Source organism: Pipistrellus kuhlii, unplaced genomic scaffold (assembly GCF_014108245.1).
Source record: "Pipistrellus kuhlii isolate mPipKuh1 unplaced genomic scaffold, mPipKuh1.p scaffold_m20_p_12, whole genome shotgun sequence".
Lineage (NCBI taxonomy): Eukaryota > Metazoa > Chordata > Mammalia > Chiroptera > Vespertilionidae > Pipistrellus > Pipistrellus kuhlii.
Window position 1 is genome coordinate 38,990,175 of NW_023425427.1, and position 27,338 is coordinate 39,017,512.

At 39.1% G+C, this 27,338-nt stretch overlaps 1 long non-coding RNA gene across 1 annotated transcript in view; it reads right to left on the bottom strand.

The window, feature by feature from the left end:
• Positions 1–27,338, bottom strand: part of LOC118716572 — a 742,455-nt gene that overhangs the window by 384,647 nt on the left and 330,470 nt on the right. The window contains exon 3 of the long non-coding RNA XR_004987199.2: positions 22,140–22,246. This is a non-coding gene — a long non-coding RNA (uncharacterized LOC118716572). The remainder of the gene's footprint in view (positions 1–22,139; positions 22,247–27,338) is intronic.

A 27,338-nucleotide genomic window follows, 5' to 3' on the forward strand; every position in this document is an offset into this window, starting at 1 on the left:
TCAAAAGGTTAGCATTCCTCAGTTGTGGCTCTGAAGAAGGCAGATAAACTTATTTTTGTTTATTTTTTAAGTCATGTTAACATAACATACATTGATTTCTATTTTTTCTAATCCCTACTTCCAATATGTGATAAACAATTTTGAGAGAGGGTAACTATAAAGCGAAATTCTCAATTTCCCCTACTTAGACAATTTATAATCACTAGCTAACCTAAGTCTTCTGTGTTCGGCTGTATTCTTTTCTTCCCTGTATTGATCCTCTGCTTTTAAAACTCAGGAGCTTGCTACTGCCCTCCCATCACTCTATGGCTGCCCACTCTGCAAAAGCCATTCACCATTAAGGACAAGTTAATTAGCTTCCTCTGGACTCTTAATGACCCTCCAGTCCTTTTTATATCTTTCCACTCCATAGCCACCCCCTTTGGTAAGTGAGAATGTGTTCTCTCTCCTGTCACTGTCTTGGCTTCCTGCTGTTCCAGCCTATTTCACTTATAATATCAGGATTTAGGGGGGAGGGAGGGGGAAAGGCTACACTTCCAGGGCAGCTCACTATCCCCAGAAACTCTCTTTCACCCGGGTTCCAGGAGGCACAGTCACCTGGAAGAAAATGCAGCACCCATCTCTGAGCACCCTCATTGTAACACTGAAACAGAATTAGACATACACAAATGCCAGTGTTCTGGTAAAACATGAGTAGAGACACAAAAATAATGCAGGACAAGGTTTCCAGAATAAATGTGGGCTCATAAAACAAAACATTAAAAAAGGGAAACTATAGTACAATGAAGGAGGAAAACTTATTTTTTTCTTCAAGGCTCTTATTTAATCTTGAGATTTTTTTTTTTCAAAATATACACGGGATTAATAAGTATTTTTTAAAAGACAACAAAATAAATAGGATAGTACAGTTTATATATTTTAAATATGTAATAACAAAATTACTTTTCCTTAAAGATGCCTTTGCAAATGCCATCAATTTATAGAGCTAAGCACATTCTTCCCTTGCACTGTGCTCAGCTTTAGGGCTCGGCAATCATGTCCCACTGGTCTGGATGTGTGTTGACAACTCCAGGTGACTGCCTTTTCCTATGAGTTCCTTCAAATCCTGTCCCTCAACAGTGCCAGGCCCTTGCCTGTACAGTGAGGAGCTCCTTGAGATGATGAGAACCTGAGAGTTCAATGTTTCACTCTTAAGTTTGAAAAGATGACAGGACATGAAGGAAATTTTCTGAAGATGGAATTCATAGTGAAGACAGGAGTTTAAGAGAAAAGACAGAAGATATGAATCTATAATGTGTTGAAAATGGGTAGGTGGATGAAACTGCCAAAGAGAAGACAGAACAGAAATGTGGAGAGGATGAAGGAGGAGGTTGAATCAGTAAGACAGATAATAAGACATTAAAAGTAATAAGTAAAATCAGTTATGAAAGCCGGGCTTAGCCCATTTTCAGCTTTTGAAGGTTAGATGAGCATGAGAGAGAGACAGACCTAGGAAGTTATACTGTGGACCTGTTATCTCTCTTTACTCCTAAACTGTGTTTCAATGAATCAGTGGTTCCAATTCCTCCTCAGTCACTACCCAGAAAGCTTGTTAACCATATGAAGTACTCTACCTATCTATGTAGTTTTGGGAATATGAACAAAAAAAAAAAAATGACCATATTCCCTAAATTTTATAAGTAAATGTACTAACCCTATAACTCCACTTAGGGGGTACAATTATGGTACTATAAGATTATCACTCTAAATGCAGTGCTTTCATAAATACAAGCCAATTAGGAAATTAGTGATCTAACAAGTCATAAACTGGACTAACAAGGCATGAAGGGACATTTTTTAATGGTCATATTCTCTGCCGGGCATTGTGCTTGAAGCTTGCCTCATGTTTCATTTCTCCCTCTCTGCAGCTGACGAATGTGAGGTCAGCAGAGGTTACGTGACTAAGGACATTCAAAACGAAATGACAGAATTACCCTAAAACCTCTTATAAGACTAATGTTGTTTTTTTCCCTTCTATCCCACACTGCTTTTGCTGCCAAGCATAGACGACAGTCTTGGGTCATTCCCCCTTCCGGCTCTCTCTCTGTCTTCCCCTTTCAGCAGCTGAGGAGGCATTCGGCTGGTTGCCCATTCTGCATCCTGTTACCGGGATGGAGGTGGAGGTCTGCACCCCTCTTGCCTTTGCTGAGGCCCCCTTTCCACAATGAGGGAAGGGGAGCTCCAGGAGGAACAAGAAGAGAGAGTCATACTGGCCACCAGAAGGTGGTTAGTACAAACACTTTTCTCTCCAACACCCTGCCCAGTCTGTTCCAGAATAAACATGTTAAGTGTCTAATGTAACTTATTACCAGCGCACTAATGACTTGCATCCTGTTGCCCGTCTTGCTTTCTGCATCACTTGTCCCTGTTGCCATCCCTGCAGGTCCAACCAGAACGATAGATAACACAGGGAGGCTTTAGGTCAAGAAAGGCAACTGCGCCAAAACCGGTTTGGCTCAGTGGATAGAGTGTCAGCCTGTGGACTGAAAGGTCCCAGGTTCGATTCGGGTCAAGGGCATGTACTTTGGTTGCGGGCACATCCCCAGTGGGGGGGGGGTGTGTGCAAGAGGCAGCTGATCAATGATTCTCTCTCATCGATGTTTCTAGCTCTCTATCTCTCTCCTTTCCTCTCTGTAAAAAAATCAATAAAATATACATTAATAAAAAAGAAAAAAAGAAAAGAAAGGCGACCGAGAGCACTGTTTCTGATCTTCTCCCTACCAGGGTCTTCTCAGAGTCTGGGCACGGGAAGCCCCTGTTTTCTTCATTGTCAGCATGATTTCTCCTTTCTGCTTTCAAATATCAACCATGTTTTCCTTCTCCTTTCATCATCCTTCCCATAGCCCTTTTTGGGACCACAAATATGCCTCAAACTGCAAAATCTTTTTACAATTACTGCTGTTTTTAATTTCCATGTCATCTGCTATTGACATGGTTACTGGTTTTGAGTTATTGCTTAAACAAACATCCTCCTCTTCCCTCTCCTTTCTTCTAGATAGAAATCCACTTAACATTATGGAAATGTTGACTTCATATGGTCAACATTCAAATACTAAGATAATTATTTTATGTGTAAAGCTACTCAGATCCCACTAATTTGCAATGGGACTTGAGGCTGCCTAGAAAGAAATGTGAGTGAAGGAGGAAAATAGGCAAAGCAATGTACAGAAGGAGTAGAAAAGATACCATTTGAGGTTCATACCTTCCACTCATAGCATAAGGTCTTGGATGCTTTTCCAAACTATTTGTTAAATTTGGTTTGGGGCATCCTGATAGCCTACTCAAAAAGAGAAACATCAGTTATGTGGCACATGGTATCCAGAACATAAAACCATGTTTATCGCAGAGAACACACTGGCAAAGGAATAAAAGATTAATCCCTTTGGTCTTCACAAAGAGTATACCTTGAGTTATGTGGGAAATATTTAAGTTCATTTTTATAATAATACTAGAGGCCCCCCGTGCACAAAATTTGTGCACCAGAAGGGTCCCTAGGCCTGGCCGGCAATCAGGGCCAATCTGTGGGGTGACTGGCAGTGCAATTGGGGGCCCCCACTGGCACCTGCTTTGTCTGGCCTGGTGCCACCTGCTCACTAACCCCACCCCTTGCAACCACTCCTGCCATCAGTCGCCTCCCTCTGCAAGGCAACCAGCAGGGCAATCGACGGGGAGAGAGGGGCGCTATTGGCCCCTTCCTTGGCTGGCCTGGGACCTGTGGGCAGGGACCAGCTCCTGGGTTGAGCATATGTCCTTTGGTGGTCAGTGCTTGTCCTGGCAACCAGTCATTCCACCAGTGTTTCTGCCATTTGGTCGATTTGCATATTAGGCTTTTTTTTTTTTTTAATATATAGGATGTGGTAAGGATTTCAAGAGCATAGCTTATTATTCTGTTGACTATCATAATGAAAATTATATCAGGTAATACATGGCAGAGGGCTAATATATACTTCTATTTATTATATCAGACCTCAACTACAGCTAAACATTTTAAAGTATAAGCACATGTATCTAAGAGGAGCCAGAGTGATAAAGAGATATACAGACTATAGACTGACAGTGATTAGAGGCAAGAAGAAGGCTGTCCCACAAACCCAAATCCTTCTCAAAAGTTCAGTTGTGAAGGAAACTCTGAGTGAAGAAATGCTGCAATATAAGGGGAATTGATCAATTTCTTGCAGCATTTCTTCACTCATAGTTTCCTTCACAACTGAACTTTTGAGAAGGATTTGAAAGGATATGCAATTACCTCTGCCCAAAAGGAAAGGAGCTGAAGATAATTGGGAGCTATGCATGACCAGCATATCAATAATCTAGCGCAAGTAATAACATCAAAGACTGACTAATGTTCAAATTAGATGGAAGGAAACGAACTATGGCAATAATGGCTGGTGGCAACGTTACAATTGCCAGGGCTATGCAAACATGAGAAGCGATTCATTTTGGATTCCCTCTCTTGGAAATACATGTTCGTTGGCAGCCATGGCTGATGCAGCCCTGTGTGATTCAGTAACCCTAACCAGATCATTAGTTCTCTTCTTTGCTCTCACTGCTTTGCAGATTCAGAAGCTACCTCTAGATGTTTAGAATATTTCCATCTATTATATATTCTGGCATTGAAAAGATGAAATTAAAGTTAAAACTAAAAGAAAAAATATTAGGGAATGATAGGTCATAAGCAATGGTTAATGTCTCTTAATTGAACCAATTAATCTAACTTTACTAACTTTAAATTATTGGACACTTATCCAAAGAGGAAGCAGTTTTGTTAGTGTGAACTACAAACTGGTGGAAAAACCAATAATTTATGGTCTAATACGTAAAAATTAGAAACAACCAAAATACTTAAGAATTGGGACTAGTTTAAAATTTCAAGGAATCCATGCAATGGATTTTTATAAAACTACTCAGAACATTCGATTCCATATACTATAGTATACACATACATAGGCTCACAATCTACTATGGCAGCCTGTGTTGTGTGTTGTGATCATAGATTTCAGACTGCCTGGGGCTCAACTCTGGGCTCTGCCACCCAGGACAGTCACAGGACCTTGAACAGTTATCTCACCTTCCTAAGCCTGATTTTATCATCCATAAAATGGGGGTAACAAGACAATTAAGTGAAATAATGCTGAGTAAGTTTCACCAAAACATTAAAAATAATACTAAACAATGGTGATGATGATACACACATTTACATATTGACAGGTATATAGAAAACATCCAGATGTAAATTATCTATATTATCCACAGATATCAAAGTCCTGATACTAAAAGCCTGTGTATGTATGTTATTTATTTCTATTTTCTATGTTTTCCAAAATGATATACATATATGTTTAAAGGGAGTTAATAAAAGTAGAACATGTTTTAAATAATTCCAGTAAATTTGATTTGCAAGAATGTATTTTAAATTAAAAGACAATATGGTGACTTGCAAAGAACAGACCTACAAGAGAGAAAAACCACCTTTGCAGCTTGCACGCTTCCCTTAGGTTTGTCATAAAGCTCAGATCTCCTCTCCCCTCCCCCCCACCCCCACCCCCGTTTCATTATAATCCTCAAAGCTCATCAGTTTTTAGAATTACAGATATAATTACAAATGATACAAAAGATGCAAAAGCCTTTCCCTACTCTTGAGTTTTAAGTTATCATATATAATAAGCCATCTTAGAGGAATTAGCTTTCTGAAAGTACATTTTTGTTTTCTTAATTTTAAAGAACTGTTTTCATTTATGAGCTTCCCAGCTATAATAATGAAAAGGCAATGTTTCCTTTTATTTTTAAAAAGCCCTTATATCTCTAACCAGTTTGATTCAGTGGATACAGCATCAGCCCACAGACTTCTGGATTTGATTCTGGTCATGGGCATGTACCTTGGTTGCAGGCTCAATCCCCAGTAAGGGTGTGCAGGAGGCAGCTGATCCATGCTTCTGTCTCTTGGATGTTACTCTCTATCCCTCTCCCTTCCACACTGTAAAAATCAATAAAACATATATTTAAAAAATAAAAAGCCCTTATAGCTGTTGACTTATACTTGCCATTGGCATATAGTCTATAATGTGTAATGCAGTACAATGGTTTGTATAATTTCTTTTATCTTGCATGAGATTGTAATCTCATGAGGGTTTGCGATTGTGTTAGATCATATTAGTTTTATTTCCAAATCTAAGCAAGACTGTGCCTAGTAAGATGTTCAGTAAATACTGCATTTGCAAATCACTTTGCCTGCTAGTACTTTGTAATTTGAAAACTATAATTATTAAATCTAACCTAATGTAAGTATCCTACTCTCAAGGTTTTGTGTGTGTGTTCTTTTTTGTTTGTTTGTTTGTTTGTTTTGTGTGTGTGTTTGCTTGTTTTTTTTTTGTTTGTTTTGTTTTTGTTTTTTGTATAGTTTCTGATCCCTTCCTTCATTTTCATCTCTCTCCCCCTTTCTGTTTCTTCTTTCTCAGGAAAAAAAAAGTCTTCTTGCTCCTTTCTGGTATTAACTTCTCTACATACACTGAATTTAATTCACTATCATTTCTTCTAGGTCCTTATGTAACAATTACTTTCTCCCCCTTTTTTTCCTCCTTTAACTTGAAAATGTTGGTAATACATGAGGAAATTAATTTTGTGAGACATGACCCCCTCATTCAGCATATATCCACAATTCTTATTGCACAGATAATAGAAATTATTATCTAAAGTGGAACTATTTTGAAGACAACACATCATTTTAGGTGATAGAACAACAATTTGTTTCAGAAAATAAATTTATAAGATACTATAGTGAATAAAGGTAGTCAGTCTCTGACTTGATCATAGAGGTGATTTATAAGAAGAAAGTATGAGTTGAAATGAATTGGAATGAGGTGTTCTGCTTTGAATAAGAAATAAGCATTGCTTGGCCCGCATTGCCCAGTGGTTAGAGCACCCACCTTATGAACCAGGAGGTCAAGGTTTGATTCCCGGTCAGGGCACATACTCAGGTTGTCGGCTCATCTACAGTGTGGGGCATGCAGGAGGCAGCTAATCAATGATTCTCATCATTGGTGTTTCTATCTTTCTCTCCTTCTCCCTTCCTCTCTGAAATCAATTAAATTAATTAATTAATTTTAAAAATAAACATTTTCTGAAGTAGATAGGCTCTTTAAAGTCACCAGAAATATTAACTTGGTGACTACTGAAGGACTGCTTCTAGAGGAAATACAAGGTTAGGTTCTGCCAGCTTCGGTCACAATATTTTCATTAACCAACTAATACATAACTTTACTTTCAGTGTGTTTCTATTAAAAGACACCTTATTGAGCCTGGCCACATGGTCCAGTCGTTGAGCACCGACCTATGAACCAGGAGGTCACAGTTCAATTCCCAGACAGGGCACCTGACGGGGTTGCAGGCTATTATAAACAATGAAAATGGAAGAAAAAAATGCCACCCCACAAAAATACAAAACCAGGTAGCAGTAAGTAGACTATGGAAAGGATACTTGTTTACAAATATGAAGCTTAAACAAGGAAGCAGAGCTTCCCCTGCTGGGAAAGAGTGTGTGACAATTCAAATGTTAACTGCCTGGTATATGTCTGTAAAATACCATGAAAGTTTCATAAACATCAATTTTGGGGTTACTAATACATTTTAGAAAGCAGAAAATTCACAAATATTAAATGAATATCAAATGTATGTGTGTCTGCATTTTATCTATAAACATTTTTCAGTAACAAGATAGTTTATAACAGATTCTATTGTGCTAAAAAAAACACACACATGTTCTCGCATATGGTTGTGACTCAAATCCATGTTGAAAGATGTAGACTGACATTAGGTTTTATTATATTGTAATCATCATGGCAATCATATTTCTTACATAAGATCATAGAGTGCTATTAAAGTTTTATTTCTATTTCATAAAAAATAAAAATAATCACACTATTAAAAATGCTAATGCTTTTTCCTTTCTATTATATTCAGAAGAGAAAAAAAAATAGACATATTTCTGGTCGAGGTGGCCATGGGTAAACAAGGTACTCACCTCCTCCTACAACCACATCAAAATTACAGCTCAACTACAGAAAAACTACTCTTCAGAACTTCCTGAAATCTGGCTGAATAGAAGTTCTAAAACTAAGGAATTAAAGAAGAAGCCACATTAAGACTAGTAAGGGGGGTGGAGTCACAGAATGGACTGATCCCATAAGTTCCTGTGGTGAATAAAAATTGAGAGGAATATCCTGGCTGCAGAATCCCCTCTGAGGAGCAAAGGGTCCAAACCTCACACCAGTTCCAAGCCCAGGGTTCCAGTGCCAGGAAAAGAAGTCCCCATAACTTCTGGGCTGTAAAAAACAGTGGGCTTTATGGCTGAGTGAGAATAAGGGCTGCTGGAGTCCCAGGCAATTCCTCTCAAAGGGCCTGCACACAGACTTATTCAACTCACACCCTCTCAGCTCCAGTTCTGGGGCAGTAGTTTGAAAAGTACTAGAGAAATACAGGAAGAAAATGAATGTCCAACATCAGGGTGAGGGCTGAAGTGGGAGGCAGAGAAAAGTGCTAGCAGAGGGCATTGCCCATTTAATGACCCTCTCCCCATAGAGCTGGCAGGGGGGTACCATATCTGAGATTCTATCAACCTATTTGCCCAACCTCTGGTGATTCCATGAGGCCCCACGTCACCCAACTTTCAGGCCCACCTACACTGTTTCTAGCATTTTTTTTTTCCATACAAAAACCTGTCTGCATCATGCTTCAGAATTTCCTAAAATCTCTCAAACAAGCAGCAGCTGACTTCAGTATACCCTGTACCTCTAAGTGGCCCCAGGTCTGGCACTAGCAGTAGCCAGCTGTGGTTCACACCTTGATCTTTCCTGGGCATCTCTAAGCCCAATACAAGTAGCAGCTATCAGCAGACTAATATGTAGTTCTAGCTGGGTGGCGGAAAACAGGTGGTGGCTGACCTTAGCCAGCACCTCCTGGGAGGTCCCAGAGACAGCACACCTGGTGGACAGCTTCAGACCACCTAGAAGCGCTACCCACAAGTGACACACTCAAGGGGCAGACTGAGCAGGCATCATAGCCCCACTGAAATAAGTTCTACAGAGCTTATCCTTCATAGTGGTTGGAGGTCAGTAGTCAGGGAGCCAAGCCAAATCTTGCAGCTGATCAGCCTTGAGGGTAAATACATGACAACAGCAATCAAGGCTCAACTACAAGAGGAAAATGTACACAGCCCACACATGGGACACATGTTGAGTGCCCAGCTTGGGTGATTGAGGAGGCTGCACTACTGGACCCTGCAGAATGACTGTTACATTAGGCCACCCTATGAAGCTCTACCTAATACATAGAAGAAAAAAAAACAAAACAAAAAAAAAACAGGGAAGCTTCCAAAATGAGAAGACAAACATATCCTAAATAAAAGAACAAAACTTCAGAGAAAAAGAACTCAACAAAATGCAGCCAAGCAAACTACTAAATGCAGTTTAAAACACTGGTTATAAAGATGCTCAATTAATTTAGAATTTCAACAGCATAAAAAAGAACCAGTCAGAAATGAAGGATATACTAACTGAAGTGAAGAATAATTTTCAGAGAATCAACACTAGAGTAGATGAAGCCAAGAATCAAATCAGCACTTTGGAATATAAGGAAGTGAAAAAATCTAATCAGAACAGCATAAAGAATAAAAATAAATAAAAATGAGAATGGTATTAAGGAGCTTCTTATACAACTTTAAGTACACAAACATTTGCTTCATGGGGGTTCCAGAAGGAGAAAAAAGAGAACAAAAAATTGAAAGCCTGTTTGAAAAAATAATGACAGAAAAATTCGCTAACTCAATGAAGAATATAGACATACAATTTCAGGAGCACAGAGAATGCCAAACAAGAAGAACCCAAAGAGGCCTACACCAAGACACATCATAATTGAAATGCCAAAGGTTAAAGACAAAGAGAGGATCTTAAAGGCAGCAAGAGAAAAGCAGTTAATTACCTATAAAGGAGCCTACGTGTAACTGCCAGTTGATTTCTCAGCAGAAACTTTGCAGGCCAGAAGGGGGTGGTAAGAAATACTCAAAGTGATGAAAAACAAAGACCAACAATCAAGATTACTTTATCTAGAAAAGCTATCATTTAGAATGGAAGAACAAATAAAGAGTTTTCCAGACCAAACACACACACACACGCACAAATAAATAAACAAATAAATAAATAAAATAAAAATTAATTAATTAATTAAATTTATATATATATACCGTGTTTCCCCGAAAATAAGACATCCTCCAAAAATAAGATCTAGTGCACGGAAAAGATAAGACATCCCCTGAAAATAAGACATAGGGCAAGTTTGGGAGAAAAAATTAATATAAGACACTGTCTTTATTTTCGGGGAAACAGGGTGTGTGTGTGTGTATTTGAGTTCATCACCACCAAACCAGTATTATGTGAAACTAGAGGACTAGAGGCCTGGTGCACAAAATTTGTTCATGGAGGGAGGGTTCCCTCAACACAGCCTGCACCCTCACCCCTTACATGATGTCCAACTGCCATTTTATGCCCAATCCCTAACAGTCTGACATCCCTCTCACAATCTGGGACTATTGGCTCCTGTTCACCTGCCTGCATGATTGCCCCTAAATGCCTCTGCCTGACAGCCTGATCACCCCTAACTGTCCTCTCCTGCAGTAATGATGAAGCCCTCAACTGCCCTCCTCTGCTGAGCAATTTGGTCTGATTGGTTGGTTCCTATGCCAGTGTCAAAAGATTTGCCTCCTAGGCAGCCTCAGCATTTGGTTTTCATTGGTTGGTTCCTATGCCAATCAGCATCTCCAGGCCTATTTCTGGGCCTGATCAAAGAGGCGGGGCTTAACAGCAGCCTCCACAGAGGCCAGGAGAGAAAGAAAAACCTGGCTGCTGGCTAAGAACAGAAAGAGGGAGAGAAAAAGAGAGATACATACACTGATCAACAGCTTCTACTGAGGCTGCAGATCAGACCCTGACTCATTTTCTGGGTTTCAACCACCTGGGCAGTCAGTGCTGGGTCTCCAGGCTGCAGCTGGGCAACCCAGCTCTAACTTGGTCTGCATTTGGTCGCAGGTTCAGCCCCTCCCCAAGCCTAAGAGTGGAGGTAGGGTCAATTTACATGTTTCTCTATTATTAAGTAAGATGTTAAAGTGTTGTCTTTAAGCACAAGAGAAAATAAAGATAAAATATATGAATAAAATTGAAATAGATACATATATATCAACAATTAAATCTATAAAAACAAAGTAAGTGAACTAGCAGAAAAGAAACAGATTCATAAATATAGAGAACATTTTAATGGTTGCCAGATGAGAGGCAGGGTGTAGTGATGGGTGAAAAAGGTGAAGAGATTAAGATGTTCTAATTGGTTGTTACAGTATAGTTAGGGGGATGTAAAGTACTAGGACAGCACAGGGAATATAGTCACCTATATTCTACAATAATAACTACATATGGTATCAGATGGGTAAGAGATTTATAGGATGGCCACTTAGTAAGTTATGGAATGTTTGGTCACTGGTGTGTACAGTTGAAACTCACATAATAATGTATCTCAACTGAAATTTAAAAATAAAGAAATTATTTTTTTTTAAACTAAGCATAATGGGTTTTGTCCCAACACAAAATATTCTGGGAATATTCAAGCAATATAATTCTAGTGTGAAATTCACATAAAGTCTTGGGTTTGTCAAATGCAAATAAAAAACAAAACTGTCCTAATGAGAAAACAGATTCACTATTATTTTTAGGGAAAGACCAGAAATGTGGTAGGGTGAAGGTAGTAGGGTTAAATACTTAAGCTTAACCACTTAGAAGCCTTGTAGGTTTCTTCACCCCCTCTCCCCCTGGGGCAAGCTAATTAAACTTGCTATATACTCTCATCTTGATATTTAATATATTTATATTGTATTTGATATTTAATATATTTAGAGTTCTTAGAAAGTATCTGGCACATAGTCACAACCCAATGGACACCATACTTGTATTTTATTACAACTAGAAATATTGATAACAATCTTACCTTGAGAAGTAGAATGTTACCAGCCTTTTAATAAACTCACATCAAACATTAGAAAATAGCTTTTTTAAGTTAATATATCCAAATCAATGATATTTGATTTATATGAACAAGTTTATTTGAAATTTAGCTATCTTTTGTTCCTAATTTCTCAGTTTGTTCATTCTCCATACTCTGAGATCTCAGCGCCTTTTTCTTACTCCTCCACTCTCTTTATTTCCATTTAGTCAGTCTCTTGTGATCTGAATCGTGAAAGTTCATTTCTCTTCCTTTTAAGGAGAAGACTATTGCTTGGACCCTCAGCAATTTCTCTAAGTCAATCTCACTGGCTAGGGTGATTGACATTCTCGCCCAAGCCCCACCTCAACCTCCCTTCAGGCAGAAAAGTCCATGCCCAGGGAAGAATGTGGCTTTCAAATCATGCCCCCCTTTGTAAAGAAGTGTCTCAGGCAGCACTTAAGCAGATGTCTCAGTTTCCCATCCCTTGGACAGTTGTGGAGTCCCGTGTGTGGTGAAGGTCACTGAATGCAGTACACATATTAGTTTCCATTCTCTAAAGGCCCACTGACCCATGTGCCTCCCATGTCAGTACAGATACACGGTCCTTCCAGAATGCAGCAGATGGACATGGAAATCATATACTCTGGTAACACTGACGTTATTACAGCTAAATGATTTGCATATTAATAGATGGGAGTTCTTACAAAAGCTAAAGAGAAAGAGCCTGGCTGATGTGGCTCAATGATTAAGCAGCCAGCCATGAACCAGGAGGTCACTGGTTTGATGCCTGGTCAGGGCACATGCCCTGGTTGTGGGCGCAATCCCCAGTAGAGGGCGTGCAGGAGGCAGCTGATAGATGTTTCTCTCTCATTGATGTTTCTCTATATATATCTCTCCCACTTCCTCTCTCTAAAATAAAATAATAAAATAAAATAAAATAAAATAATCAATTAACAGATTAAAAAGAAAACTAAAGGGAAAGAAATTATTTAGGTGCAGGTGCCAGATGCAAGTAAGGTAATTGTAAGCCCCTGTGCCAATCATTGAACCTGCTGAGTCTCAGTCTCCCTCAGCTGCAGCATTTGTAAGACATCAATGTCTGTGTGAGTTCATGCCTTACTGGGACTGTTACCTGAACTGAAGGACATACTGGACATGAAAGCATTTCACAAATTAAAGTATTTCAAAAATACAACAATAATCTACATTTATAACCCCTACCCTCTCTTCCGTCTCCATCCTCATCTGGACCTCTAGGTTCCCATCATAACTGTTAGCCCCAAGATCCTTTCTTCAGATGAAAATGAGTACGATTTAACCCATAAGAAGGGATGTGGTGGCTTCCAGAAAGATTCTTAAATATGTTTTTAACATTTTACACATCTAAATCAATGACAAATAAATTCTATTGTCCGTTTCTGCTCGCTCCCTCTGGAACAAAACCTAAAAAGGAGTGCTGTGCAATCGCATTGAAAGATATTAGGAAACAAAAAAACAGTTTGTTAACCTCAGCTTTTTGTGATTTGTGTAATTTGTACACGGCATTTCAATAAGCCGGTTTGTCTTCTTGTCTACATTGGCTGTGCTACAGCCATTTCAAGTTCAAAATTACTGCAAAAAAAGTAATTGATCCTCTATTTCAATATCCCTGCTGTTTCACGAGCCCTCTTACAATTCCGAAGGAATCTTTCTCACTGATGCTGAAAAACGTAATAAGGTCACAGCGGGGAAGCTTTAGCTTCATTAAAGAACATTGTTATAAGAATAAAATGATCGAGGGCAAATTGTTTTTGTCCTTGTGGTACCGTTTCCGCAGATTCACATAAATCCGGGTGTTTAAAGCTACCACACATTTGTGCATTCACTTCACTCTGGTAGCCCCTAGTGGTAGAAGGAGATGTCAATCGCTTGCCTTCTAGAGGCTATCTCCCCCCATTCGCGCCGCACCCCCCCCCCCCACAGTCTGTTGAAGAAGAAAGAAATAAGCCTCTTTGGAAATAAGGGCTGCAAGCCTGTCAATAACTAAATTTATTTCTGCTTTTAAAATATCACAGAGAATGCTGCTGTCCAGCAAATTTAGATGCCAGGATTATTTAAAAAGTGACTGAGCAGAGAAATGAATTGAAATTTTGACCCACTCAGGCTTCCATCCATCATGGGAGCCTATAATAAGGGAAGGAGGGAGAAGGATTTAAGATAGAGAATCGGCAATTGCTCTATTAATCTGGTTTAACTGATACTAAAATCTGACAGAGCGCATTACAAGTTGCAGGCAGTAGGGCTTCTCAATTCATTATTACTTTCAAGGCTCTCCCTCCCCTCCCTTGCTTTCCTTGTGCTGTTAGCTCCTGGCAAAAGGACAGCTTTCTCCAGTTCAATTTCTCCGTGTTTTTTTTTTTGACTGCTTTTAATTAAATGTGATGGCCTGCTCCTGCACCACTGAAGTCACTGGAGTTGAAAAGCATTTGCTGTAATAATGACAGCTCCCTGATGTCTGTTCATTATTAACTGCTTTTCAAAAGTGCTGCTCTCAACTCTCATTTTATGAATATTTAAATAACTGAATTTCTATAACAAATATCTGCACAAGGGAGATAGGGATTCTATTGCCTAATAGGTTACACACAACAAACTAAGATCCCCTTATTTTTTTGGTAAAGTTTTTATTACAATATTAATTGGATGTGTCCTTAAATCATCCTGCACATACGTTCTCACACCAATTGCAATGTCTCGAAATAATAGTCAGTGACATAAGCAGAGGTTATGAGACTTCACACATATACCTCTAAACAAATTATCTTAGAAAACAGATGAGTATTTTTTTTCATGTAGATAAATCAAATCCTGAAATTAACCTGGTGTTTGAAAAAGTATTATTGTTTGTTCTTAAGATGAAATTAAAGAGTATGCCCAAAGAGAATGTATCAATTACACAAAAATGTCATTGTCCAGTAAAAGAAATTGGCAGGGGGAATGAGAATAAAATTAAAAGCCTTGATAATTTTGATTAAAAAACAAAACAAAACACTGATGATTTGGCCACCTGTATTAATTTCTTCCCTTTCCCAACACCCCAGGCAAATGACAGCAAAATAAGTTTCTAAAAAGTCAACTTCTAGAGGCTTAGAGTTAAAAGTAGAGATGCGAGGGGAAGAGGGATGACAACAAAGAGAGATGACAACAGCAGCAAAGGTGACCAGCAGCCAATGGTACACCAGGCGCTATTCTAATTCATCCAGTGTTCGTAACATCCTTCTCCTTATCTCCATTTTACAGAGGAGGAAGTGGAGGCACAGAAGCATTAAGCACCTTGCAAATCACCTACACCCAGTAAGCATAAAGCTATGCTTACGGCCCGGCAGTCTGGTTTCAGAGCCCTCCTCCCAATCGGGTACTATGTCCCATGAACTATGGAGAGTGAGAGAGAGAAATGATGCATTGATGCACCAGAGCTGAGCTGGGACTGCCTGAGTGCCCACAGGGTGCAGTACACTTAGAAGTCAGGCAGTCACCACAGGAGCATCCAAGCAGCCCAGTACTTGGAAGAACTATTGTAAAAGCTTCAGAAGGCAGTGGGGAGGGGCAGTCCCGAACAGGGAAAGGGCCATCAGATTCCAAAGTGTCTGCTCCCTGGGCCCCCACAGCTAGCAATTACCTCTCCCCTTCCCATCACTTCCCCGCCCCGGACACTGTATTTTACATGTTTTTTTCTTTCTTTTCTCTTCATAAATTAAACCTGGTACACTTCAAACTTTGGACAGAGCTATTACATGAAGTTGACATACTTCATCAAGGACCATGAGACTACCTCCCCCATCTTGGTTTCCAAGAACACCATCAGGCAATTACATCCCCCTGGCTCCTATTCTACAACCCACTATAACAGGCAAACCGGGAACAAAAGATCAGTCATTTGATCAAAATTGCAACATGACTGAGACCTGTCGTAAGACACACAATAGCAACCTAAGGTAAAATACAGAAAATGAAAGAATAACAAAAACATGGGGATACATGTTATGATTGTGGGACAAAAACAGCCTGCTGTAATAATCAACAAAAATGGTATTGAAAAATTAAAAGTAGGATAAATAAAATTTAAAACCAATAGAACATATTGGATAAAGTAAAGAGAGAATTTACCCAGCCACCAATATGTCCCTTTGGCATACTGATTATTTTGAATTAAAATCGCATGAGAGACAGCTAGTGCAAAAACATTCTGACCACCCCACTCTCCCCTGAGAAAGTATCCTCCCGATGCCAGTATTGAACAGTAATACCTCTGACTCTGGAATAAAATATTTACAAGTTTTGTACTGGTGACATTCTTGGGGTCCAACACAATGTGAAGTGTACAGGTCAGTGGAGGGGGACAATGACATAAAAAGCAAACTCCTTGGGCTAATATGCAAGATCACCAAACTCAACCTCCACCCTTTACATTACGACTGCCCTTTCCTATTTTCCTTGTTTACTCACATTTAAAGTCATTTTTCTATGCATATTTTTTCCTCCATCCACAATGTCACCCCCAACCTGCACATCATTTCTGTTTAATTGACATTAAATTCCACTTCCTTTAAGGGGCATTTTCCATTGTTTTAACACAAATGAAAAGTTGTCTGCCTTCTATAAAACAATTGGCTCTTGATATTCCCTTATCTTCTGGCATCCAACACTAATAGTTATCTGAATAAATAAATAAAAAAAATTATATATATATATATATATATATATATATATATATATATAAAGCCTTAATAATTTTAATTAAAAAAAACACTGATTATTTGGCCACCAATATTAATCTCTTCTCTTTCACAACACCTTAGGCAAATGACAGAAAACTTATAATACACACACACATATGAGATATACATCCTATATAATAAACTAATATGCAAATTAATCAAATGGTGGAAAGGCAGGTTGCTATAACGTGACTTGACCACCAAGGGGCAGACACTCAATGCAGGAGCTGCCAACTGGTGGTCAGTGCAATCCCACAGAGGAAGTGCAAGGCTCACGCTGGTGAGCATAGCAGCAGTAGCTGGAGCCTTCCTGCCTCTGTGGCTGTGCTAAGGAGCAGTGAGCATGCAGGCTGTAAGGAGTGAGGGGTCCAGTACTGCTAGAAAGATGTCCCTCTTGCAGTCTGACATCCCCTGGGAGCTCCCAGACTTCAAGAGGGCACAGGACTGGATGAGGGATGCCCCCTACAAGTGCACAAAGTTCATGCACTGAGCCTCTACTATATGCATAAAGTACTATGTCAGTACTCCTTAACAGTACTATTTAATACACCATCTCTCTATCCAGCATATCTCCTCTTATAGATGACAATTACTGAAAGGTAGAAATATTTTATTATCTATATTCCTACAGGTCCAGGGATATTTCTACAGGTTTGTAGAAAAATGCTTAAAATTTTTTGAATGATTGCATCTTTTAGTTATTGAATACCATAATTTTGAAGTCAGTCTCATTTTATTTATTTATTTACTTATTTGTTTTAACTCTGGTCTCTTTTCATGCCACTTGAATGAAATGTAAATCAAGAATAGCAACACACACACACACACACACAAAAAAAAAAAAAAAACACACACACACACACACACACACAAAAACAGCTGGGAGTTTGGATTGGTGATGATCTAATTCTGCCAGATTTTACTACATATTATTTGGAACTCAGTGCAACCAGCATGAAATATGTTTTTATTTATTCTAGGCATACTTTTTCAAGTGACTACTGAATACAGATTTGTATGAACAAATTCTCATCTTTGATAATATCCAGTACTTTATTATACTTTGCAATATAACCTCATTATAGTAATTCAAGTAAATATAAATTCAATTGTTAAATTCAATGATTAAAAATTAGTTTTGTTGTGTGATACAGCCGCAGCTTAAATTCCAGGTCACGAGTGTTACTAATATTATATGGTTAGAAATAGTTTTCAGAGCAATGAATCAAGGCTATCTTAGTATTCTATCTTAATTTCCATTACACATTGAGTTTGTGAGTGGACTTCATAAAAGGAAGCTGTTTGGTGTCGCCAAGATCACTGTCTTGAGTTGAATTCCCTTTGTGATCAAAGGGCAGAGGGAACAACTGGAAGACTATTGACCCGTGCTGATTTGACGGGCAAGCCCCAGGCATTAAAGTGAAAAGAAGGCGGCTTTCTCAGCAAGTACCTGAGCATACGTTACTAAAAAGCAAAAGTGACTTCATTACAGGAACAACTGCTTCCACTTTTATTAGAAATAGTCTCTCTCTAGATGCTTACACACACATATACGCACACATGTGTGTTTTAGCAAGTTGTATCTATTATTTATGTTCAGGCACACCAGTCAATACTCACAATGCAAAGTGCTTAAACATTTTCTTTTAAAAAAAATATATTTTATTGATTTTTTTACAGAGAGAAAGAGAGAGGGGTAGTTAGAAACATAGATGAGACATCTGTATTAGTTGACTTATAGAATGGGGATAACTTATAATCAAGTCTGAGGTTTGAAAAGAATAGTATGCTCTGGGCTTCTTAATGCATTCATGACAGGATAAATATTTAAGCCCAACTCTCTCCACCTGCACCCATGTTGGTATGCTGACACCTCTAAACTGCCATTGTACACTTTTTTCTGTCATGCTTCTAGTTTCCACTTCATGTTAGCTCACACAGTTATAATGTACATACTGGGATGGAGAGCGCAAGGAGGTGAATTATGAAGAATATATAGTAAGACTAAAAGGGGCAAAAATGGACTCAGAAGCCCACAGTTGACAGGGAAGATAGATACCGAGAAATTAAGAGTCATTTCTTCTATGACTTTTAGATAAATAAATGTACAACATATTCATGTATCACTGAAGTCAGAAAAATTTAGAATTGCAGTATTATATGGAAATGATGCATAAGTAATTTCAAAGATTTGATGAATATTTTCTTTATTGCCTTCAATATTTACAAAGAGTAAGTGTACAATAGAAGATAGCACTTAGTTTATCAAATTGATTTAGCTTATTACTTATTATACTTATTATAATAAGTATAATAAGTATAATAAACTAAATAAGTATAATAATATTCAAGTTTCAGCCATGAGTAACACTTATGCTCTGACTGTCTACAAAATGAAAAATGGAACAATGTGAGTATAATATATACATTTATCCATTTCAACAGATCAACATTGGTTATGATCTATTAAAATAAAAGCCCATTTCTGTATATTTAGTCTTCAAGACTTTACTCAAATGTCATTCTTTCTTTGGGGCCTTTATACATTCACTAAACAGACATGATCTCCACTCTCCCAAACTCTCATTTAAAAAAATATATATTTTATTGATTTTTTACAGAGAGGAAGAGAGAGGTATAGAGAGTTAGAAACATCGATGAGAGAGAATCATCGATCAGCTACCTCTTGCACACACCCTACTGGGGATGTGGCCGCAACCAAGGTACATGCCCTTGACTGGAATTGAACCTGGGACCTTTCAGTCAGCAGGCTGACACTCTATCTACTGAGCCAAACCGGTTTCGGCTCCCAAATTCTAATTTACTTAAAAGTTTTATATATATTTTTTATAAATAAAAACTACATTAATATGCTTTTACTGTTACACACATACAGGGTGTTACTTCAATTCTATTTTATAACTTTACTAGAGGCCCGATGCACGAAATTTGTGCAAGAGTAGGCCTTCCTTCCCCCAGCTGCCAGCACCAGCTTCCCTCTGGCTTTGGGACCTGGGCTTCTCTCTGTCCACTGACAGGGACCCAGGACCCAGGCTTCCCTTATAGCCCCAGCTTCATCAGGAAGGTTGTTGGATCTAATTAGCATGTTATGCTTTTATTATTATAGATTTGTCTATCTTTTTATCTTATAAATATTAATGATTTAATGTTCACAGTTAACTTTTATTTTATTCTGATTAGAGTAAAAATATTTATTGGAAAATATCAGGGAAAAACAGTAAGATAAAAGTAAGAATAGTAAAAACCATCATATACATCTCTTTCCTTCTAGTTTCTCTATAAACACATCAGTATTGTCCTATAAAGATACTTTTCACCCTGCTATTTTAAATTTAGAAATGTGGCCCAGCCAGTGTGGCTCAGTGGTTGAGTGTCAATCTATGAAGCAGGAGGTCACTGTTCAATTCCAATTCAGAGCAAATGCCTGCATTGCCAGCTCTATCCCCAGTGGGAGGCTTGCAGGAGGCAGTTGATCAATGATTCATCATTGATGTCTCTCTCTTTCTCTCTCTCCCTCTCTTTCCCTTCCTTTCTGAAATCAATAACAATATATATATATATATATATTTTTAAAATGTGCCTATTCCTTTTTCCATGTCATAAATACTCTAAAGCATCTGTTTTCATAGTTCTACAGAAATTTACTATCAATAGTAATATGTATATATACAATTAAATTAAATATTTGGGTTGAGTATCATTTTCACTGCTATTAAAACAAGCTATGAGGAACATCTTTTGTTTAAATATGTTTAGACATCCTAATTATTGTCTCACATTAAATCACTTGATATAGAATTGCTGTGTCAAAATGAGGGATTAACATCTATATAATAAAAGTGTAATATGCAAATCAACCGAACGGCCGAACAGAACGACTGTCTGGATGACCACGCTATGACACGCACTGACACCAGACCAGCCAAGGCCGGTGGGATGCGATTAGTCAGGGGCCCCCGCCATTGCCCCTCAATGGCTCCTCAAAGGGAGGCCCCGGCCACCAGCCGTCAGGTGATCAATTGGGGGGCTCTGCGATTGCCCCAAAGAGGGAGGCCCAGGCCAACCTCTACATGGCAATCCATCAGGGAGCTCTGAGGAACCAGGGAACCGGCGCTGTGTGGCAGTGGACATGGGCGGCGCCAGGCCAAGGCAGGTGCGGGCTGGGGCCAGGGCTGCGAAGCTGGCAGCCGGGGGGAAGGAAGGCCTACCCTTGCACAGATTTTGTGCATCAAGCCTCTAGTATTTGATAAATAGGCTAAAACTCATTGCATGTTCCTTGTACCTTTTTATAGCACTTGCCCTATTTTTCTTGATTAGAGCTTACCTTCTTTATTAATCTTTGAAACTATGTGAGTTACAATGACATGCATGTAGACCTATGTAAGTCTTGCAAAGTATAAAAAAATGATTTTTAAAAAAGTTGTATCACATATCTTTCATTTTCTAAACCTATAGTGCATTACTCTCGTTAGCCCAAGAAGTTTCCTATTAATGTCCTTAGTGATACATACATTCTGACAACAGATTCCTGGAGGTACAAACTCAAGAAAAAAATCACAATTAGAATCTGTCAGCAAAGAATATATTTGGCCATTCTGGTTCTTATCGTTTCAAAAACCATAAATCAAAGCGGCTTTCGAGTTATGAAATTACGTGTCTGTTCCAATTGTGTATCTCAGTGACGGAGTTTTAGGTCCTGAAGAGCAGCAGCTCTCAGTGCCTGCTGTTAAAACAGACTATGATCCCAGCCTGTGTGGCTCAGTGGTTGAGTGTCAACCCAAAAACCAAAAGGTCAGGCATGTTTGGGGTTCGTTTCCCCAGTGTGTAGCATGCGAGAAGCAGCTGATCAATGTTTCTCTTTCATTGATGTTTCTTTCTCTCTATCCCCTTCCCGTACTTTCTCTCTCTCAAATCAATAAAAACGTATTTTTTTAAAAAGATATTTAAAAGGCTATGAAACAATTTATATTTTCAAAACGCTAATGACACTGGGTTCTCATTTTGGTCCCTTCTAGCCATAGCCTTCCCTCCTTACCCCCAGATAACTGTGTGCTGTTTCCGCTTTCACACTACTTGTAGTTCAGGCAGAGCAGGCCCAGTCATAGGTACCTGTTCTCACTTCCAAGTCAAAAGCAGAAAGCAGAGACTGTGCATTGACTTTAAAGCATCACAGCATTGAAAGAAAGCTACAATCTTTTAAAAAATGCAGAAGCCCGGGATTTTGAAAGGGTGCAAGGCTTCATGAACTCTGTGGGCAGGGGTTCTCTCAGCACCTGTTGTGTCTGGGAGACCTGAACTCACCTGGAGCTGAAGCCCATCGCTGCCCTCAATGCTGGTGCCAACATGCTGTCAGTCACACGCCCTCAACTGGAGGACGGCAGGCCAGGGACTGCTGGCTTTTATTCTCCCTGGAACAGAAGACAGTGTCAGGTGTATTTTATTTTTCAAGTTCCTTCAAGCACATAATAATAAGATATTCATTATGTTATCTTTTCCTGTCACATTAGACATTCATTTATCAGAATGCTCAACACAAAGGAGAGAAGCGTAAACTCTTCACCTCTATAATTTACACCTCAATGATTAATACAGCACCTGTATAACTCAGAGACCATCTATATTTTATCTCCTCTAAAGTGTTCCTTATAAAAGGTTATTTATTATTTCAGTGCAATCCTTCTTATCCATTTGGTGTAAGTAATTGATGTGTTAATGTAAGAAGTCACTTTCTATGTATGGATCCTAGAGACTGTAAGTCTAAATATATTTTTAAACCCCAGAGAGAAGCTAATGTTGAAAATATTTCATTTTCTGAACTCCCACCAACTATTTTTTTTTTTTTACCATGAAAAGGAATCTCATGGGAAGGAGGATTTAATAATGCAATGCCACTGGTTTTATGCCTGCCCTGTTTTATGTCCCACAATTTGAGAGAAACACATGACGATAGCCTAGTTTCCTCAAAGGCACCATCGTGTTGCTGCTTTGAAACATAATGGGGAATAGACATGTTGACCACGTGATGAAAGCGTAGGCGTGGCAGAAACTCACCGCTGGCTGCCTGTGTGCATGGGTTGTGTTAGGGACTCTCACTTCCCACCTTTGGAGCCACGTGACCTTCAGTGCTCTCAGCCCTGCTCCAGTCTGCTGCACAGTGGGGCGGTTTAAGCAACCACTCAAGGAATGCAGACATACGCCAGCCTTGTTCTTTGTCCACCAGTTCCTCTTCTCCCTTTGCCTCTGTCCTTCTCCAGGTTCTGGAGTTGGACTCTGGACTGATTTTCATAGCAGGGATCCTACTAGTGGATGACATTCTTCCTGAGGCTGTGCCTCCCTGAACGCCTGAGGCTGACTGCCTCCCTGAAACCTCAGAACTGAGATGGGCAGGCTGATACACCTCACTGCATGAGCCAACTGCCAGGGTATGCTCTTACTTCTTGTCATGCCTACTTGATATTCATCACGTGTTGATGAATCACCATCAGATACTTGGCACCAATGCCCCTCCCCACCTCCATGAATGAGTAATGTGCTCCATGTACATCACACTTAGACCTTAACTGTGTTTTAATGCCAGTTAGGAACTATCATAAAAATGTGAATCATTTAGTCTGTTTTCCTCTGTGCAATATAATGTGAAAGGCGCAATGTAGGTTCACTTGAACTCCTTTACAGAACTCAAACCTTATGAATATTTTTCTTGCCCTTGTTGGTGGCTTAGTTTGTTGGACTGTCCTCCCATACACCAAAAGGTAGCAGGTTCAATTCCTGATCATGGCACATGCAGGATGCAATCAATTGATGTTCCTATCTCTTATCAATCTTTCTTTCTCTCTCTTTCTCCTCTCTTTCTCTCTCTCTCAAAACCAACAAAAAGCCAACAATAAATAAATATCCTTAGGTGAGGAATTAATATAAAAATGAATACTAAAGAATATTGTTCTTTCCTTGTAGCTCTCTTCTATCGTTCAGATCTCTCTCAAATCATTTTGGGATCCAATTTATCCCCTTCATTTCTGTGCCGCACGCAACTTTCATCCACTCTCCCTTAGATAATAACAATGATGATTTCTTAAATGCTGATCCGGTGCCAACTCAAGTCAGATAGTGCTTTCAAATAAAGATACATTGAAAAGAGTTTAATAAAGAAGCTATTTACAAAATGGCGGGATGCAGGTAGGGAAATCACAAGGGAAGGTCTAATGAAGACATTATCACCCTATGCCTGTAAGGACAAGGACAGGAAGCAGAGGTGCCTTTAGGTCTCAGACAGGGTGAGAGGCTTCCTAGAGGTAAGCAGTGGCCGGAGCTTGGTGTCCCAGGCAGCACAGATGACAGGATATAAGGGAGTCCAGGACCTAACACTCGAATCTCCTCCTTTTCCTCTGGGTTTCTGCCTATACTCCCTCTGGGACAAGCCACACTGGAATCCCAAGTGCAGGGAAGACTGTTGATGAGCTACATCAGGCTCATGGCCAGTGTTAGAGATTAGGACGGAGAAAGGTAAAATATGAATCTGAAAGGAGCACAGATGTAGCAAACACTCTCCTTCATACTTTGGAGGACAGGGTTGGAAATCAGATGTTAATCTGAGTCTTAGCTCTACCTACATGTGTCACTCTAGACCAGTGGTCGGCAAACTGCGGCTCGAGAGCCATGTACAGCTCAGGAGTTGCGGTTTGCCGCCCTGTAGACTGATGAGTTTGCAGACCACTGCTCTGGACAAATCAATTAACTTTTCTATTTCTCAGTATCATTATCTCCAGCATGGAGATAATAATAAGTACTTCCATTTTATTGTTAAGATTAAATAGCATAATGTACTAGAGCACATATTACTAAGAAGTACTTAATAATAGTTGCAATAATGGCAGTAATTCCTTTCAAAATGCAAACATAAATCAACAAACATACACTAGTCACACTAAACTCTCCAGCACTTTTTCTAATAGACCATATTATTGTGGTGTTGTTTTTTTTTCAAATCTCTGACTTCCATAAATGTTTTTCCCCTCTGCTTAAGAATAATCGCCCCCTCCCTCATCCCAACTTCTGTTTGCTTAGAGAATTTTTACTCATATTTTAAAATATTAATATGTGAAATAATTCCATCTTGACCCTCTCTCAGGAAAAGGAGAGAAGCCCCTGTTTGGTTTTCCAAGGCACACATCACTCTTCAAAGCAATTGCACTCTGCCATCCTCCTATTGGACTGCGAGCTCTTTGAAGAAGGAAAAGGTTACGTCTCAGAGATTTGTATCCTCAGAAGGTGGTTTGGTGCCAGATTCATAGTCGATACTCAATAACCATTATGTGAAGAAATGACTATGTATGTATTACCAGAGTACCTCCATTACCAAGTAAGAAAAAGGCTCAATAACGTGTTTCCTCTTCACCAAAAGGGCGGATCAATCTGTGACAAATAATATCAGGTGGGGAATAAGATTGTCATGGAAAGTCAAGATGCCAAAGAAGAAAAAGTGGTCCCAAAAGAAAATCCAGGCACCTCTGCAACTTTTCCCTGGGACAGCCCAGCTGGGAAATTTGCCTGATTCATTTCAAAGCTGCCAGGACTCCTCTTAATTGATTTTAAGCAACTGGGAACCTACAGACTAACCTGGTAACTATGACTACAAACCCCTTTCGATAGCCTAGGGGTGTCGAACTCAATCAGAGAAGGGGCCAAAATCTAAAATCCAGCCTAATTCGCGGGCCGAATGGTTTACTGAACAGTCATAACTGTCATTGTGATGGAAACGCAGCGGAGTGCAGTGATGACAGCGCGGTGCGGGCCACATTGCAAGGCCTGGCGGGACGAATTTGGCCCGCGGGCCTTGTGTTTGACACATGTGCTATAGCCGATGCATTTGAATGAGTTACCAGATGATTTGCCAATATTTTCTCAAGGACTAAGCAAAAAGTTTCCCCATGGAATTGTCTGTCTGTCTGTCTGTCTATCTATCTATCTATTTTATGAATATGAAATGAATTTGCATTTCATCTGGCATATAGGACAAAGTCTTACTTTCTCACCCTCAATAAGACTACATTTACCAGCATCTCTGTGTCCTGGTAAAATCTCTGCCAAGACAAATATATATACATTATCCTTTACTCCTAAAGCATAAGTAAAAAGAGAGATGGCATGCTTTATCCATTATTATGGGCCTTGCTTTTATTCACCTAAAATAATTTAAAGGACTTTTTATATTAGTAAATAAACAGCATCTTGTTTATATTCTACTGCCTGTTTTTATATTGTTCTGATATAATCATAAGTTATTTAACAAGACTCCCCCAACATTTATATTTTCAAACTTTAGCTATTATTAAAATGCTTTAATGAAAAACAAAAACAAAACAACAGTAATACCTTGCTTATGTAACCTAGTATCTAAGTAGTACATCGGTAAGAGGCATTCTTTTGACAATGAGAGAGGTCGAAGGTAAATGAACTTACAACTTTCAAATATATTACCAAATTCCCTCCTTGATAATCAAACCAAATTATTGCTCCTTCCAACAATCTGTAAGACTGCTTGTATATGCAGAATTTTAGCTTCTTAAAAACATGACAGGTGAAAAATTTTATCTTGTTGTCATTTTTATGAGAGGTTTCAAAAGTATAAGGTAGGGTTAATATATTTTCATAGCATTTAAGGGATGTTGTGTATCTTTTACCTGTGTAATTTCTATTGATATCCTTTGTGATTTTTTATTCCACATACAACACATTCTTTGTTATCCTATGTATTTCCAAAGTAAAGTAAAATTATTAACATCAGCAAACTATTCCTCTGTGTTTAGGTTTTTTAAAGCTGTTGTCCCCAAGCTTCTTTCAAGCCTACATTGAAAAGCTCATCACAAAGAGGTATCACAGTGCCCTCTTGTGGCTGTCTACTCCATCACATCTTCCCTGCAAAAACTAGCGGGGCAAAACTATAGGTGGATACAGCTTGGTATTCAAGGCTTCCTTAGCCTCCAAGCCTACCCCAAGTCTCATTACCCCTCAGAAAACATGGAGCTGCATCCACCCTGAAAACAAAGACATTAGAGCTACTTCATCTCTCAAGCAACCAGCTACTGAGGAGACAAGATTATTTAAAAATAGCAAGTGGTCCAGATTTTTGTGGCTTTGTTTGTTGTTTGTTTTGGTTTGTTTTGTTTTTAGTGTGAGGGATGGGAGGTAGACTGAATGAAAGTGCATTAGGAAAGGAAGTCAGAGAGTCATAAGAAGAAAAGTATTATTCTAGGAGCTGGGCACATGGCTTTGACTCCCAATGAGATGGAAAGCATATATATAGAATTACTGAATAGAAAACTGACAGGACTACTCTGGCTAAATGTCGAAAAGGGACTGGGAGGGGAGGAGTTCAAGTCAGAAGCAGAGGAAAGGCTATTGCAACAACCTAAAAAAAACACTTGACTGCATTGAACTAGAGTAGAAGCCATGGAGGTGGCAAAAATATGGTGAGAACATGGATATATTTGAAGGTAGAAG